Below are 14772 nucleotides of genomic sequence, written 5' to 3'. Positions count from 1 at the left end.
GGCTCGACTTTTCCCAGAATTTCGGGCTGGGAAAGCGACCTGGACACTTGCGTAGAGTTTTCGGAAACGGAGTATACCGGCAGAACTCGAATCCTCCCACTTTTCTAATTTCCATACGGCGCACAGTGGGCAATTCGGACAAAATCGGATTCAAAATCAAGGAACTTTCGATGGGAATGAGGTAGAACGATGAAATTTTTTTTAAATGAAAGCTGCAACTTTGTAGAATATGGGAAAAATAGAGAGATTGTGGTACGAACGTTTTTTGACCCCGAGAAAATTCGTTAAACGCGCACAAATTCAAGAAAATTTTAGTTTCTCCAATACCACGCGCGGAAAAAATTTGTTTTTAAAATGCAATACATCATTTCCCATAGATTTTTTCACGCTGATTTCAAATCTGGTCTCAAAATTTGTCTCCGACCTCAGGATTTTGTTAAAAATAGATTTTTGTGACAAAAACTAATGAAATCTTTCTCTAGATTGGATGGTAATAATCTCCCTATTTTCCCATATTCCACAAAGTTTCAGCTTTAATTTTAAAAAAATTTCATCGCTCTACCTCATTTCTATCGAAAGTTCTTTGATTTTGAATCCGATTTCGTCCAAATTGCCCACTGTGCGGCGTTTTGACCCTCGGACGGCGGGTTGTTGTTTCATATAATAACTAGACTGTGGCTCTTAAGGGGGCCGGCAGACATTTGGCCTTGACTGTCACGCTATGTTACGCTGTGCCTTTTTTTCTAGACATTTTACGTCTTAAGTAAGTAAGTAATCGATTAAAAATGCATACCACCGTGTTTCTACATGCTTTGCTACGTCTTTCCAGAGCCTTTTTTTCGATACGAACACTAAATCTCTCGGAATTAAGAGAATCTCTGTGCGGCAGCCATCTTGTGACGTCATACTTGCTTCAGAAAGCGTGTTTTCTGCCGAATATTAAAAATTACTCCACGATGATGTGGAAATTCGCTCTTTAATTCTTTTAATTTCGTCGCTGTTTAGTTAGCAGTCTAGTTATTCATTGTTTTGTTTATTAATTTCTTAAAACATTAGAAGATTAGAACATTAGCCAGAAACTGGGTAACTGATTAACGATTCTGATATTCTGGGTCAAAGTAGACTCGGGCTCCGCTGCCAGCGGGTTAATCTGCGTAGTCCCGAGCCCACATTTTGCCATCGACCTTCGGGTTGACCCGACCATGCAATGACCTTCACCCTCGGATGTCTGTCATCGTCCTTATGGTGTGTTTGGCCGCCGCGCCATCAACACGCAACGTCGTAACTCCGTCACTTTTCGGGAATCCTGCTCTAGTCGTTTCCTTTGGACGTGTCCCTCGCTCCGCCGTCGTCCGTCATCGTCATTAACGCCATCACGCGGTGATCGGTTAATCCGAGGAGTCCTGATCCCACACTTGAGGGTGTCATCAATTAGCCCTCCCCTGACACTGTCTTGTCGAAGGCGAGAGGACACTCCTCGATACAGGGCACAGTCATTCTCGAAATTTAGAGGATAACAGATTTTTACTGGAAATAAGTCGGCGTTGGGAAAATAGTAGGGAAAACGCTATAGTTGGAGCCGAGTGACGTCACGAGCCTATAGTGTAGTCTATCCTCGGTCGAGAGAGAGAGATGACGTCGCAGTTGGCTCTGAGGGTGGGGATCCTATCACGACCCTGCGGGACTGATCGTTACCCCCACTATTGACACGTTTTTATTTCGGAGGTAATTATTATCTATTATCTCGGAGGTAATTTGCAGCAACGTTGGCTACACACTATCCCTCGCAGCTTAGGGAGTGGGGAAGTACGAAACGAGAAAGTGGAATGGTTAACTCACTCGTTGCACGATCTCGATTTTTCCACGCATTTTCGGTCCTGTTTCGTGCAACTAACGAGGTCCTACCGTACTGTTGCAAATTATTCGACTTATCCCCCGCCATATCTATCGTTGGGAGTTCGGGAGTTGGCACGGAGCCAGTACGAAAATATAGAAGATACTGCCATGTCCCAAATTGTCGTTACTTCTACTTGAACCAGTCTAGAACGTCGCCGATTAGGTGATATGTACCTACCTTTGTGCGCTTTGTAGCTAGTTCAAACTTGTTCTTTCAGTAGTTTTCCTGACGCCAAGCCGTTTCGCCGTTTCCGGTTTCGGTGACACAGCGCCATGCGAACCGCGACGGAATCGCGGCGCGGAATCCGCCATGACGTTCCCCGGATCGGCCGTGCGGCTAAATCAAATTTAAAAGAATGACTCGTACACTTGTTTCACGAGAGGAACAATGGCCTTTTGAACGCTCTTCCCTCGAGGACCTTTCAAGGCGTTTGCTGACATTACGTTGCACTGTTCGGGGCACAATGGAGAATTGTGCCGCCACAGAAGCAGCGCGTTCCTCTGTTCGGAAGTATCGGGGAATTGAAATAGGTTGGAAGACAACTGTTGCTCTTCGCCGCGCCGCGCCGCGTCGCCGAGGAAGTTCAACTAATTTAGCCCCGAACGAAATTTCGCCTCGCCTGCTCAAACCGGATCGTTACTTTTAATCCAGCCGAGCGGGGAACCGATGCTGTCGCTTTTTTCGGGAAAGATGGCCGGAAAATTGCTCGCCTCTACCCGAATTTGAATTCGATGAACGATTAATGACGTCGCTTTGGTGCGGTTCGTGGTAGCATCTCTTCAGAAGAGAGCGTGTTGTGACTATTTCTGCGTCTGTATGTTGCTGAAGAACACTATCAGCTGATTTTGGAAACAACTTTGTTACCCGAGTAGAATCGTTAACAGTTCCATTCTTATCGTTAGTGTAATACTGTACTCGTTTTCTCTCGAGTTTGCTTGTAACGAAAGAAGCACTAGTTTAGGATACAGAGAATTCTCGATGTATGTCAACAACACCTCAGTGGCCCCGGGGTATACTCCACGGTAGTGGGGATAATTCCGCGATGTTTATCGTCCAGGCCTTGGCGACATATATAGAGAAATCACTGTACTTCGGTGTATGGTAATATAGCACAGAAACGTCTGAAATAATTCTCTTCGTATTTGGGATATTTGTACTCATCCTACTATAATTATTGAAACTATTCATTTGGACAGAAAAACACTGAATGCCATTTTCATTACCAACCCCTTGCCTTACAATTTTGTCCCAAGGTTTCATTTTAAACGTACTATTTTATTTCGTTTGGCGCTCTAAATATGCATCAGCTTATTATACTAATATACTAATAAATGAGCTGAAATGACTTGATCTGTGCGACGGTAAATCTGCCTCGTAGCGGTCTCTCGCGATCGAACGAATTGCATCGTTCGGAAACAAGTGGAACGGACATAACCGCGGAAGAAAGTGGGCCCCGTGCTATTCCGTTTTACAGCCGCTGTATTTCGTTTAGAAGAATCGGAACTGATTTACTTTGCCCTATAAGTTTACTTTTTATTGCCCGGCCGCCTCGTTCGTATTTCATTCTCCTAACCTGTTTTTACGGGGACCGGTCTACTTTTATATGGCTTATCGATATTTCTATATAGACCCCGCGAGGATGATGGAATTCCTTCCGTAATTTTTACTGTCCCCTGTAAATCGTATTCCTCCTATTCGTCCCGGGGCGAATCGGCCCGAGTACGCAAAACGCGGTTTCGCGATCCGCAGCACCGATTTTTCGTACGTTCGTCCCGTGACCCGGGTTTAACCCGACAGAACACAGTGTAGACCAACTTCTCCGGGCGGGAGTTGACGGTGACTCACACGCGGATAATTTATCGGCAACCCCGCGCGCAGAGTTCTATCGCAATCAATAACGATTAGAAGCAACCGGGGCGAGATTACGGTCGAAAAATATCGTATCGGTTTAAATCACCGGCTCGCTATTTCTACACGGGGCCCGAGCGGAATCGTAGAACTCTGGTCATTATTTTAATTGTTGCGAACACTGCGCCGTTTCACGGGCCTTAATTACAGCTCTCGGAGACCGGCTCGTGAGGTAAAGCGATTCTACTTGCCTGCTGGCGTCCACGCTCGCGAGAACATCCTCTCACCTTCGTTCGATCTTCTTGTTGCGGACCGGTCCTGCCGAAGAATCAATAGGACCGAATTAGCAAGTCCGATAATTAAGGCGCCGTTCCACGAGAAATTACGGACTGCCAGTTCGGCTGTCGACTCGCCCGTCAGAAATGGTTTTTTCTGGTAACGATCGCGTTCATATTTCCGTAACCGGTGATAATAGAAGGCGAAAGGAAGAGCAGTTGTTCGGTCAGGTCGACGGAAAAGTCGACGCCGCGGTTGGTGCGCGTTTATTCTAGGATTACATCGTTGTTTGCAATATCTGGAACTTTTAGACACAAGGGGAGACAGTATCCACGATCGGTTATTACATCAGTACACGGAGACCTTTCAGGGATCGATCTTTAATCCGGCTATTCTCTTTGGCTAAGTCCAAAACGTACAAAGCCATTCTCGCCGTACAGCATGCTCGATTCCCTCGAAATCTGATCGTTGCTCCTATGCGCGTGATTTGAACATCAAATATAATCTGTGTTGCAAAAATGTATCTTCGGTCTATCGCGAATGGATCGAATATGTTCCACGAAGTACGAGGTAATCGTTTTGAACACATACAAAACTAAAGTACAAATAAAACGATCAAGTTTGACCTTGAGTAATAGGTCCTTGAACTCAACTTAGAACGCACTATTTGATGGTAGATAAAAAAACATATCATTCCATTTAGGAAAAGAAAGTTGACCTTCGTCTCACCTTGGAGTGTTCACCGGGAAAAATAAAAGTCCCACCACACGATGTCCCCCTCGGTACTGGACAACTTTGATCTGAAACATTTTTGCGTATAATTAATATTTTTGGAGACATTCGTCTGTAACGCTTTATAATTTCCACCCTGTATACATCTATGTACATTTATCCTCACTATACCCCGTGAAGGGCCACGAAGGTCGAGTGGCCTTGGACGCCGAGGAGTGTAAACATAACACGACTCGGGAAAGTCTCCTGTACGATACAAGACGCTGGCAAGACACGTGTTGTTGACATGTATCGAGAATCGTACTAAGAAAAAAAAAAATGTATTCTGGCACTGCGACTTTTATTTACTATATGAAAAGCGCAACAGCGATTGTGCCGCCATGCATTATAAAATCAGTGATATAAACAGTGAACAGTGACAGCAGGATTTTCAACTGCAGGAGATGCGATGGAGCCCGTTTTGGCTCTGACGGCCTCATTTCAGGATAATCATAGTCGCCGAGGGGTCCCCTATTCCGGATAATTACCGAATCCAATAACACGGTTAGAGGGACGATATTAGCGGATCCCCGAAAAGTTGTCGGATTTAAGGCAAACAAAGGGGTGGCAAATGAAATTTAACGCGACAAGGATCCGATACACGCGCGAGAACTCGTAGGGGGACGTTCGGACGGTATATCGTGCGAAAAGCAACACCGTGGCGCGTCGTCGTAAAACATTTTTATCACAAATCTCGGCGGAATCCCGATTTTCGGCGGTCCGCGTACCGCGCGTCACCGTTCGTTACATTAATCTGGCCGGCCGGTCTCCCTTCCACCGGCTCGTTCTCGCGTGCATATTTCGTCGCTGTGCATCAGGTTCGACGCGGCAATTCATTTACCAGTGTACTCTACTCGTCCCGAGGCAGACACGCGTCGATGAACCGGCGCGCGCTGGTTGGAACGGGGCGCCGCAGCGCCAAGCTTTCCGACTCGCGTGACAGCCATTGTTTTTTTCACGAACGCGACTCCCGGTGACCGGAGAACGCCGCCGTTTTCGATGCCAGCCAAACATTTCGCAACTTAACCCTCCGTAGGCAACAGTGGGACAAATGGGCAATCCGGCCGGCGAAAAAAATTCATGTCAGGAAATACAGCGCGTCCCACGAGCTCCGAATATCTTGGTTATTTCAAAACAATACGAGGAAATGTTACTTACAGGAGTTGTCGGGTTTCAGAAACTACATAACATGGTATAAATGCAAATGGAGGAGTAGAGAAGATGTATAGAGGTCACGTTTCTTTTGTTAAATGGAATGTCCAATATTTTGTGGTTTTTTGATGGGTATATTGAGGCTGGTGTTGTTAAACTTTTTGTATTAGGATTTTGCACGCACGTTTATGGGCAGATTTTCTGCATTTACGACAGAAATGAATACGTGGAGTATAAAATTGAAAAAATATTAAAAGGATTTAGGGATATTGTTACATTGTTTTCGACTTTTCAAGGTCATTAAAAGAGAAAATGCAGTGTTCTCTCCATGTCGCCGTGGAGGCGTAGAGAATATATAGAGGTCACCTTTGTTTTTTTAAATTGAATGTCCAATTTTTTATGCTTGATTTCGATAGATTAGCGTATTCTGAGTATAAAAGTACTAGCATGTGTTTGTCCTAAAACTTACCGTTGCTGAGATATTTGACTGTTTTCATGGAGAATGTTCGGAATGTCGGCCATTTGCAGCGATGCAACGTTGTAGTCTTTGAACTGTTGCTAGATTTTTTCTTGTGGAGAACATTGAAAAACATTGTGTATCGAGATGCACGAACAACTGCTGAAGATACGAGGCAACGAATTATCGCAGCGTGTGCTACAATAGACTCTCCAACAATAAGACGTGTAAGAGACGCAACAGTTCAAAGACTACAACGTTGCATCGCTGCAAATGGCCGACATTTCGAACATTCTTCATGAGAACAGTGAATTATCTCAGCAACGGTAAGTTTTAGGACAAATACGCTCCAGTACTTTTATACTCAGAATACGCCAATCTATCGGAATCGAGCATAAAAAATTGGACATTCAATTTAAAAAAACAAAGGTGACCTCTATATCATCTCTATGCCTCCACTTGCAAGAATATCATTTATACCATATTATGTAGTTTCTTAAACCCTACAACTTCTGTAAGTAACCTTTTCTCGTATTATTCGAAATAACCAAGATATTCAAGTGGACAGAGCTCGTGGGACAAAGTACTCTTACAGCTTCCCAAAGCGAATAACTTTTTTGAAATCGGGCCAAACGACTTGACTTTTTGCAAAATTCTTTTTCACCTCGCCCAGTAAACGAATTCTAACTTCTCCAAAAATGATTCAAGTCGTACGGTCGAATATTAAAACATCAATCATCTTTCTAATCCGAATATTAATGGGAGTCGCTGCATGTGCACAAAGATCCGCGGTTCAGAAATGCTAAACGGAATTCCCTGGCAGTGTCCATGTGCGTTACGACGAGCGAAATCTAATAAACTTCGGAATCAAGGGAATTATTGCAGTTACCGGTGCGGCGGCTGGTTCCGGCTCTTGTTATCTTCGATGGAGCGTCGGTCTCGTTTCCGCGACTGCGAATGACGGGACGGTAAAGATCAAAAGGGGTGGACAATCGAGTGCTAGTGGCGCGTGTTACGTCAAAGGTCCATCACGGGTGGCGTTCCGCCTGTTGCGCAAATGAGAAAAAGTCGGGAGCATCCCTTGGGTATCGGGGCTGTCAGCATTTTCCATCCAATTATCCGTAATTACAGAGGGTGCCTGGGCAACGGCGTGACCGTTTTCATAATTGGTCGGTCGCTGGAAAACACTGTCGGAATTTCCGGCGTTGTGACGCCGTTCGGTGTCGATCGTCGCTGTCCGAGCTTGATATAATTGGCCGAGGGAAACGGCTATCGCGTGGGAATAGAATTCAATTTGTTCGATAACCTTTCTGATTATTGAACGGCCGAACTGCGAAGGGGGGCAAGTGGATGATGACCGATTAGCGTGTTATTGAAAGATGAGTTTCTAGGTAACTAAACGGCGGAGATATCGGGGTTAATTCCACGGGATACCGGACCTTTATAGCTTGTCTTGTCCGCAGTCTCATTCACAAACGAGGTCATTTTGATGATTTCGACTTTTCATTACGCCGCCGTCGAGTCGCGTCTTAAAGCTACAGCCCGAAACGTTCGAAATGATTCAATCGTAAGCGTCGGTTGAAGCTTCCGTCATTTATTCAGCTTTATCGACGTGAATATTTTAATTAGTACAAATGGACCCAGCGTACCGGCATCGCAGCGACTCGTCGAGGAAATTTAAAATATCGCGCTGGTCTTATTGGGTCTTATTAATACGGAATGGCGTTTAACGAGGCGTTAGCGGCAATTAGCTGCTAATGGTTATCGCTGGAATAAGGATGGTTGCGAAACATCGGAATTCTGTGTCTCGTTTGCCATTTCTTTCCCCTGGAATCGCGAACCTTCGTTCATAGCAGCGCGCGGCGCGCTCCGATTTGCTTTGTTTCGCTGTTTCGTTACCGCCGAGTTTTAGGCCTGCCGTTACAGGGAACATTTATTGTAGCTGTTTATTGTACTCGAAATTCAACGGGGAAACAAAAGGATCGTCGCTGTCAAACAAAGCCTTCCATTATGGTGTCCCAGAGCGAACAATGGGCTCCGCTGTTAACCCTGAAATTTTCAGCAGACTTCAAATATGCGCCGCGGTAGTTTCCTAGCCGCGCGCTCGTTTTTGGGAAACAGGTAATTTCGGTTCGAATGCGCGCCCCAGTTGATTGATCCGAGTCGTTGAATTAGTTGTTTGCTGTGCTTCGGTGCCGGGAGTTATGCGAGCCCATTTTCATCGTCGCGCGTCGCACAGCGTCGGCTTGGTTGTTGGAACAACGTTGTATCAGACGCAGACCTTACTAAAATATGACTATCATTTTTACGATCCCCCCGCGCATCCTTTCATTTACATTGAACGCGCCCGCTCTATCGTCGAATATGGCCGCCATCGTAATCGAGCGATCCACGGGGCGCAAATATTAGTCGCATTATTCATAGCGCTTCATGAGCATATGGTACTTCCGCGGGCTCTTCGTCTCTTTTCCCTTTGTCGTTTGTTATCCCATTGAAACGAATGCGCTGTGCAGCCTCGAGAACAATATAAACTCTCGCAAATTTACGCGAGGAACGGGGCAAACTTTCAAACCTGCCCCATTTTTAACCGGAATGAAATTTCTGGAAAAGCAAGCGACCCCGCGGTCGTTACGGCAACTTGTCGAACATTATAAAAATGTAATCACGCCGGCCGCCGGGCTATTCGAGGTTTTAATACTTAAATAATTGCTTTCGTTCTGTCCCACTTTTCCGAGAGACTCCGCCGGTTCCCGTAATATCGCCGGGCCGGGCGAAATTTGTAAATGAACGCCGTTCGTTGGTGAATCATCCGTCTGGAAAGTTAATTCGAACGACCACGTAATCTCTGTTCTATAAGTCGGTGTCGGGAATTTTTGGAATATAAAAATCGCTGTAATTGGGTAACGATTACTCGTCCAGCATTTCGGGTGTTGAACATTGTTCGAGTCAGTTCTGCCTGGCCGCCATTGGCATCTTGGTATTCGTTCTTCCTTTGAAGTCGAAATAATAATTTTGATACTCTGGGTGGAAAGAAAACCCAGGCTCTGTCGTCGGATACATAACTGACACAATCAAAATCAATTTTTACAATCCATTAAGCAGCCAGAATTTGATAAACTTTGCCTTGACTTCTGAAATTATTGAATCAATTGTTTCGTTTATGTGCGAGTTTCGTAGACATTGGCGTGGCGCTCTTGAAGAATGAAAAAAGAAACATTACGAAACACTATGAGTTCCGAGGAATAATTCTCGACGTATGTCAACGACACGGGTCTTGCCAGCGTCGTGTATCGTGCAGGAGGCCTCTCGAGCTTCGCGGATAATTCCGCGACGTTTATCGTCCAGGCCTTGGCGACATATATGGAGAAATCACTGTATAGACTCGGCAGAAGTAAATTGGGCATTCTGGCGACGGTGGTTCTGATAAACGCATGTAGCCCGACCGTAATAAGAATCGGCTGGCTCGCCGGTAGCACCGAATCCTCGAATCCTCTTGAAAGACGATGTCGCGTGAGGCGCGTGCGAGCCGCTCGTTTCTCCGCCGGGAAATTCCGCAACGTCGGTCTAGCCCACTGACGCGGGTCCGACGTCTCGTGTAATTCGCGCCGCCATATTTCACGTGGCGTGGATCCTCGGTCTACGTAGCGGCCGGGCTCTTAGACCCTCGACGATTTCAATAAATTATCAAAACAACGTCCGGCCGTCGCGTATTAGCGTGAGAAGGCCCGCAGAGAGAACGGACGGCCGCGCGAGCGGACGAGCATCAAGCAGCAATTTGCTCGTACCATCTGTCAAAAAGCCTGCGTCGTATTACCGACCTTTCCGGGCCAATTATGCCCACGGCTGGGCCCGCCGCGCCGATCAAGCCGTGATCTACTCGCTTTTGATCCAGCTTTCACTCTAATTGTTCGATAAAAATTATACCAGTCCGACCTTCTTCTTCTTCTTCTTCTTCTTCTTCTTCTTCTTCTTTTTCCCGTTCTACCGAAAGGTGTCCAGAGGCTGGCCACCTCTCGGTCAGCCTGCATCTACCCCGTTCGACCGTCATTTTGTCTGTTGCTCGCGGTGGGACCTACGTCTTGCAGCTGTTGCCAAGTTTGATTCACCGCCGAGGAAATTTTGCGAGATTATGGTACTTCCGATGACGCGCCAGTATCAAAATTTACGATCTTCGCTCCTAGCTCCTTGCAGTGTCTCGAAAGAATTTAGATCGTGTTGCTCAGCTTATTTTTCTGTGCTGAATGTACTTTGGGAGAACATTAATTTTTGTGCCACTTCATCGTGCCGAGTGTGTTGTACTAATCTGACGATGGGGTAATCGTTTCAGTAGTCAATGCAAGTGAAAAATAGTGCTCATTGAAATGCAGAGGAGTTTGTTAGTAGTTACTTGGTTTGAAGCAATTTGGTTTCAGGAGGGCTAGCTATTGACTTTTAAACCTGTTTTTTTTTAGTATTCCATTAATTTTTGTATTTTTTTTATCAATTACTTTATTTTTCATAGGATCAATTTAATGATTCGATTAAGACGCAGGCTATTAAAATATTTTGAACCAATCCCGTGCTTACTCATTTAGACTGTTTCTTAATCATCTCCTCTCAGACCTGGAAATTCCGTTGCGTCCTAATTTATCAAGCCTGTTTGTCCCCTAATTAGACCGGTTAATTGAGATCCTACTGCATTAAAGTTTGACTGTGTTATCTATATATGCATGTGTCTACGTTGCTCGCATCGCATCGCGTAGATATATACGTTCGTGGTATTAATTAATCAACGAACATTGGCGTATCACGAGTATCGATCAAGCGGGATCGTGAGTTGCATCGCAACTGGAATTTGCTGTGCAACTTTTAGGGTATCCACTGTTGTATATTCTGCAAAGTTTCGCTACAATTTACTTCGGTTGTCTCTCGGTTGAATATCCTCCCGCAAACAAATAATTAAAATATGCTGCACTATGCGCATTGGCGGAGAACCGCGCTTGAGAACAATAGCTTCGCATTCATAATTTATGCCTATAAACTAGCTTCGACACTACTGTTCCTAGATCTAACAGCGACAAATTTGTTAAAGCACTGTGACACTGCAATATTCCTTTATAATAAGATTTCTAAACTATACTAAAAACAAATTCTCAAGAAAATATTTCTATAACTTCGCGAATTGGAAAAGAAAAAATCTCGATAAGTGTACAGGGTGTATAAAAACTATACGTCACGACCATCGTAGCGTGATTCTACACCTCCGGATCGGTGGAGAGCTGTGAAAAAAATGCACCGCAAAATTCATTTTGACCTCGAAACTTAAGGTCAAAGTGTCGAAAAATTTCAGTGATGAGTACTATACGATGAAATAAAAGAAAATTTTTCGACACTTTGACCTTGATTTCCAAGGTCAAGGTGAATTTTGCGGTGCATTTTTTTAACAGATTTCCACCGATCCAGAGGTGTAGAATCACGCTATGGTGGTCGTGACATATAATTTTTATACACCCTGTACAGAAGCTTCACAAACGAGTACGAAGAATTTTCTTCACTACAAAATTTTCGTTTCTGGGGCATCCTTAACACTAGGTTCACGGGACCCGTCAAAATGACGGGTTCTAATATTTTTAATTTACGATTATTGAGATTGAGAAGATCCATCTACGTGGAATTACTCGACAAACTTATTTCCTTGGGTATATATTATTTAAAAAATGGTTGAAAACTTGGATAGACACGTTCTTCTTATTTTTATAAAGTAATGTAAAATACTCAGTTGTAATGCTCCGTAAACCTAACGTTAATGAAACAGCACCGAAAATTCAGATTGTACATACCAACGATCACAGGAACACTAAGGCTAATGGTCCCCTCATCCGTAGCTGGAAAATATAGATCCTTAGTTGTCGGACGTGGGGGAAGAAACAGATGACCACGATATTATCTGGACAGCTTGGAACGCGTCTCGAATAAAAACTTGCGAGGCGAGGTCCGATGGTTATCGTTCTGTGTAGTCTCTGATCCGGAGTCCACAAAACCATAACACGGCGAGCAAATTTTTCGAGCTCGGTGACATGTCACCGAAACATCAAAACGCAAACAAACCAGAAATATAAAGAGTCAACGGCAACGGAGAGTCTGTCAATCTTTGTCCGGCATTGCGCAACAACGGCCCGGAGGTGGGCGGGGTGTTGAAGTGGGGGAGGGGAGGTTGTGTACACGTCAATCTCGTTCTCTATTTTATTGCGTGTATTCCAGCGTTGTTAATCATTGTCCATCGGACAGAGTGGATTCCCGCGGTTCGACGCCATTTTTCTTTCGCCGGCCGTTAATCGTTCTAACGGGTTAAAATATTTTAAATTACAGGGCCAACGGGGCGAACGACGAGTCCGCGCGCACGAGCGGTCAGGCCGGGGGTAACTCGTTACAATTTGAAGGGCGATTATGTCGACTTGAATGCCAGTCACTCTCCGGAGGTCATTAAAAATTCGCACCGTCGTCCTTAAAGCGAGCGTCGTCGCGGGAATGGAACATGGCGGAAAACCAGCCGGCGGAGAGCGGTGCTCTTCGGGATGGAATGTCGCATGCGACGACCACCTGGCTCGCGAATTTGTTTCTGAATGCTCGACACGGTGGTTAGCTAAAGCTTAGACCCCCGCGATCCGAACTTTGAAAAGGCGCGGCAGCCTGCCTCCGAGATGAAGACGCCCGGGGACGTTTGAATTACATCTCTTGGATTCAGGGGAATTCAAGTTTGACCCGTATCCGCGGGCCCGGATAAATATATTCCTCGTTCTGGGACAAAAGCCGGCATTCGCTTTTAGCTGTACCAACGGACAAGTGTTAACCCGGAATAGAGCACTCGCGGCATCTGACGTACTTGCATGATTTACGAATTTCCCCGTTATTTTCGCTACCCCGACTGTCTACGAAATTACATTATAAAAGCCCGGACCGGCCCGACTTAGATCCACCTCTGTCCCGTTGAATCTGTTTTCAGACACCGGCCGCGACATTCCGAACGCTTCATTTGATTGCAGCTCTTATTTGATACATAAACTATTTTCTAAATAAATAATTATTTGATGAAGACTGAAGGGAGCAATTAATTCTCTACGGTTGTTAGGAGCTGCTAGCTTCCGGACTATTACTCTCTCTAAATACATTTTTCTAGAGGCTTATTCATCTTTATGGATCTAGTTTTACAAATCTTAAATCTTTTGGGACAACCTAGTAATACTTAAGGGGGCCGGCAGGCATTTGGCTTTGACTGTCACGCTATGTTATCCTGTGCCTTTTTTCTAGACATTTTACGTCTTAAATAAGTAAGTAGTCAATTAAAAATGCATAGCACCGTGTTTGTACATGTCTTTGCTACGTCTGTATGGAGCCTTTTTTTCGATACGAACACGAAATCTCTCGAAATTAAGAGAATCTTTCAGCGGCAGCCATCTTGTGACGTCATACTTGCTTCAGAATTCGAATTTTCTGCCGAATATTACAAATTACTCCACGATGAGGTAGAAATTCGCAATTTGGGCTCTATACAGACGTAGATTGGACTTTTAGGAAACACAATTGACCACTCCCAGGGCCCGCTCTAGCGGTTACGACGCCCCGGGCAAAAAAACAAATTGCCGCCCCTTTTTAAACACTAAGCACCGAGCTGAACAGAATGACCTTTTTTGTCTTTTTTAGCAAAATTGTCTGCCAAGGGTAGTCAGACATTTTCTATTAACTGAATATTTCAAACATCAATATTTTTCTCACACTTACAGTCAAAGCCAAAATGGCGCCCCTAAATTTTGGCGCCCCGGGCAAATGCCCGGGTTGTCCCCCCCCCCCTAGAGCGGGCCCTGCCACTTCTAAACTGCTCATTGCAATATTGAAGCGGCAGTTTGCCTAGATTTTGACCCTTGCATACGTATATGAATTTCAAACCATGTCGGCCCCCTTAACACGTTACGAAATTCATTTTTATTGTGACATATCCAGATAAACCGAATTTTATTAGGATCTTTAGAATTCCGAAACGTCAATACAGCATCCCCTATAATACGTTTTAAATTTCTAGTTTCGTTTTCATTAATTAAATTACACCGATTTTGTGAGAATCTCTTTATTGGCACTTAACGCGTTAAAGAGAGGTTTTTGGATTCTGTCGCTCCGCTACTTTTTAACTCGCATTACAACAGAACAACTGTGCCATCACGTTGTCGATCGACTGTGCATAAACTTCACGCTTTACGAATCCTCCGAGGTGTCCGAATAAAATTCTCGCCGCTATTTATTTCGCGTGTCTGTCATATATTCGGCAAGTCTACTCAATTATGTGTACTCTGGCAGCGATTAAACTGTCGAAATATTATCCCGTTTCCCGCAAAGATAG

At 44.8% G+C, this 14772-nt stretch overlaps 1 long non-coding RNA gene across 1 annotated transcript; it reads right to left on the bottom strand.

Moving 5' to 3' along the window:
* Positions 1-759: 759 nt before the first annotated feature.
* Positions 760-13967, bottom strand: LOC143353603 (uncharacterized). The gene is made up of 2 exons (XR_013082178.1): positions 13789-13967; positions 760-803 (listed from the first exon to the last, which is right to left on the bottom strand). It is a non-coding gene; the product is annotated as an uncharacterized LOC143353603 (long non-coding RNA).
* Between the last annotated feature and the right edge of the window lie 805 nt (positions 13968-14772).

This window comes from Halictus rubicundus, chromosome 4, assembly GCF_050948215.1.
Source record: "Halictus rubicundus isolate RS-2024b chromosome 4, iyHalRubi1_principal, whole genome shotgun sequence".
Lineage (NCBI taxonomy): Eukaryota > Metazoa > Arthropoda > Insecta > Hymenoptera > Halictidae > Halictus > Halictus rubicundus.
Note: the sequence above shows the minus strand (reverse complement) of the source record. Positions and strands in the feature narration are given on the sequence as shown.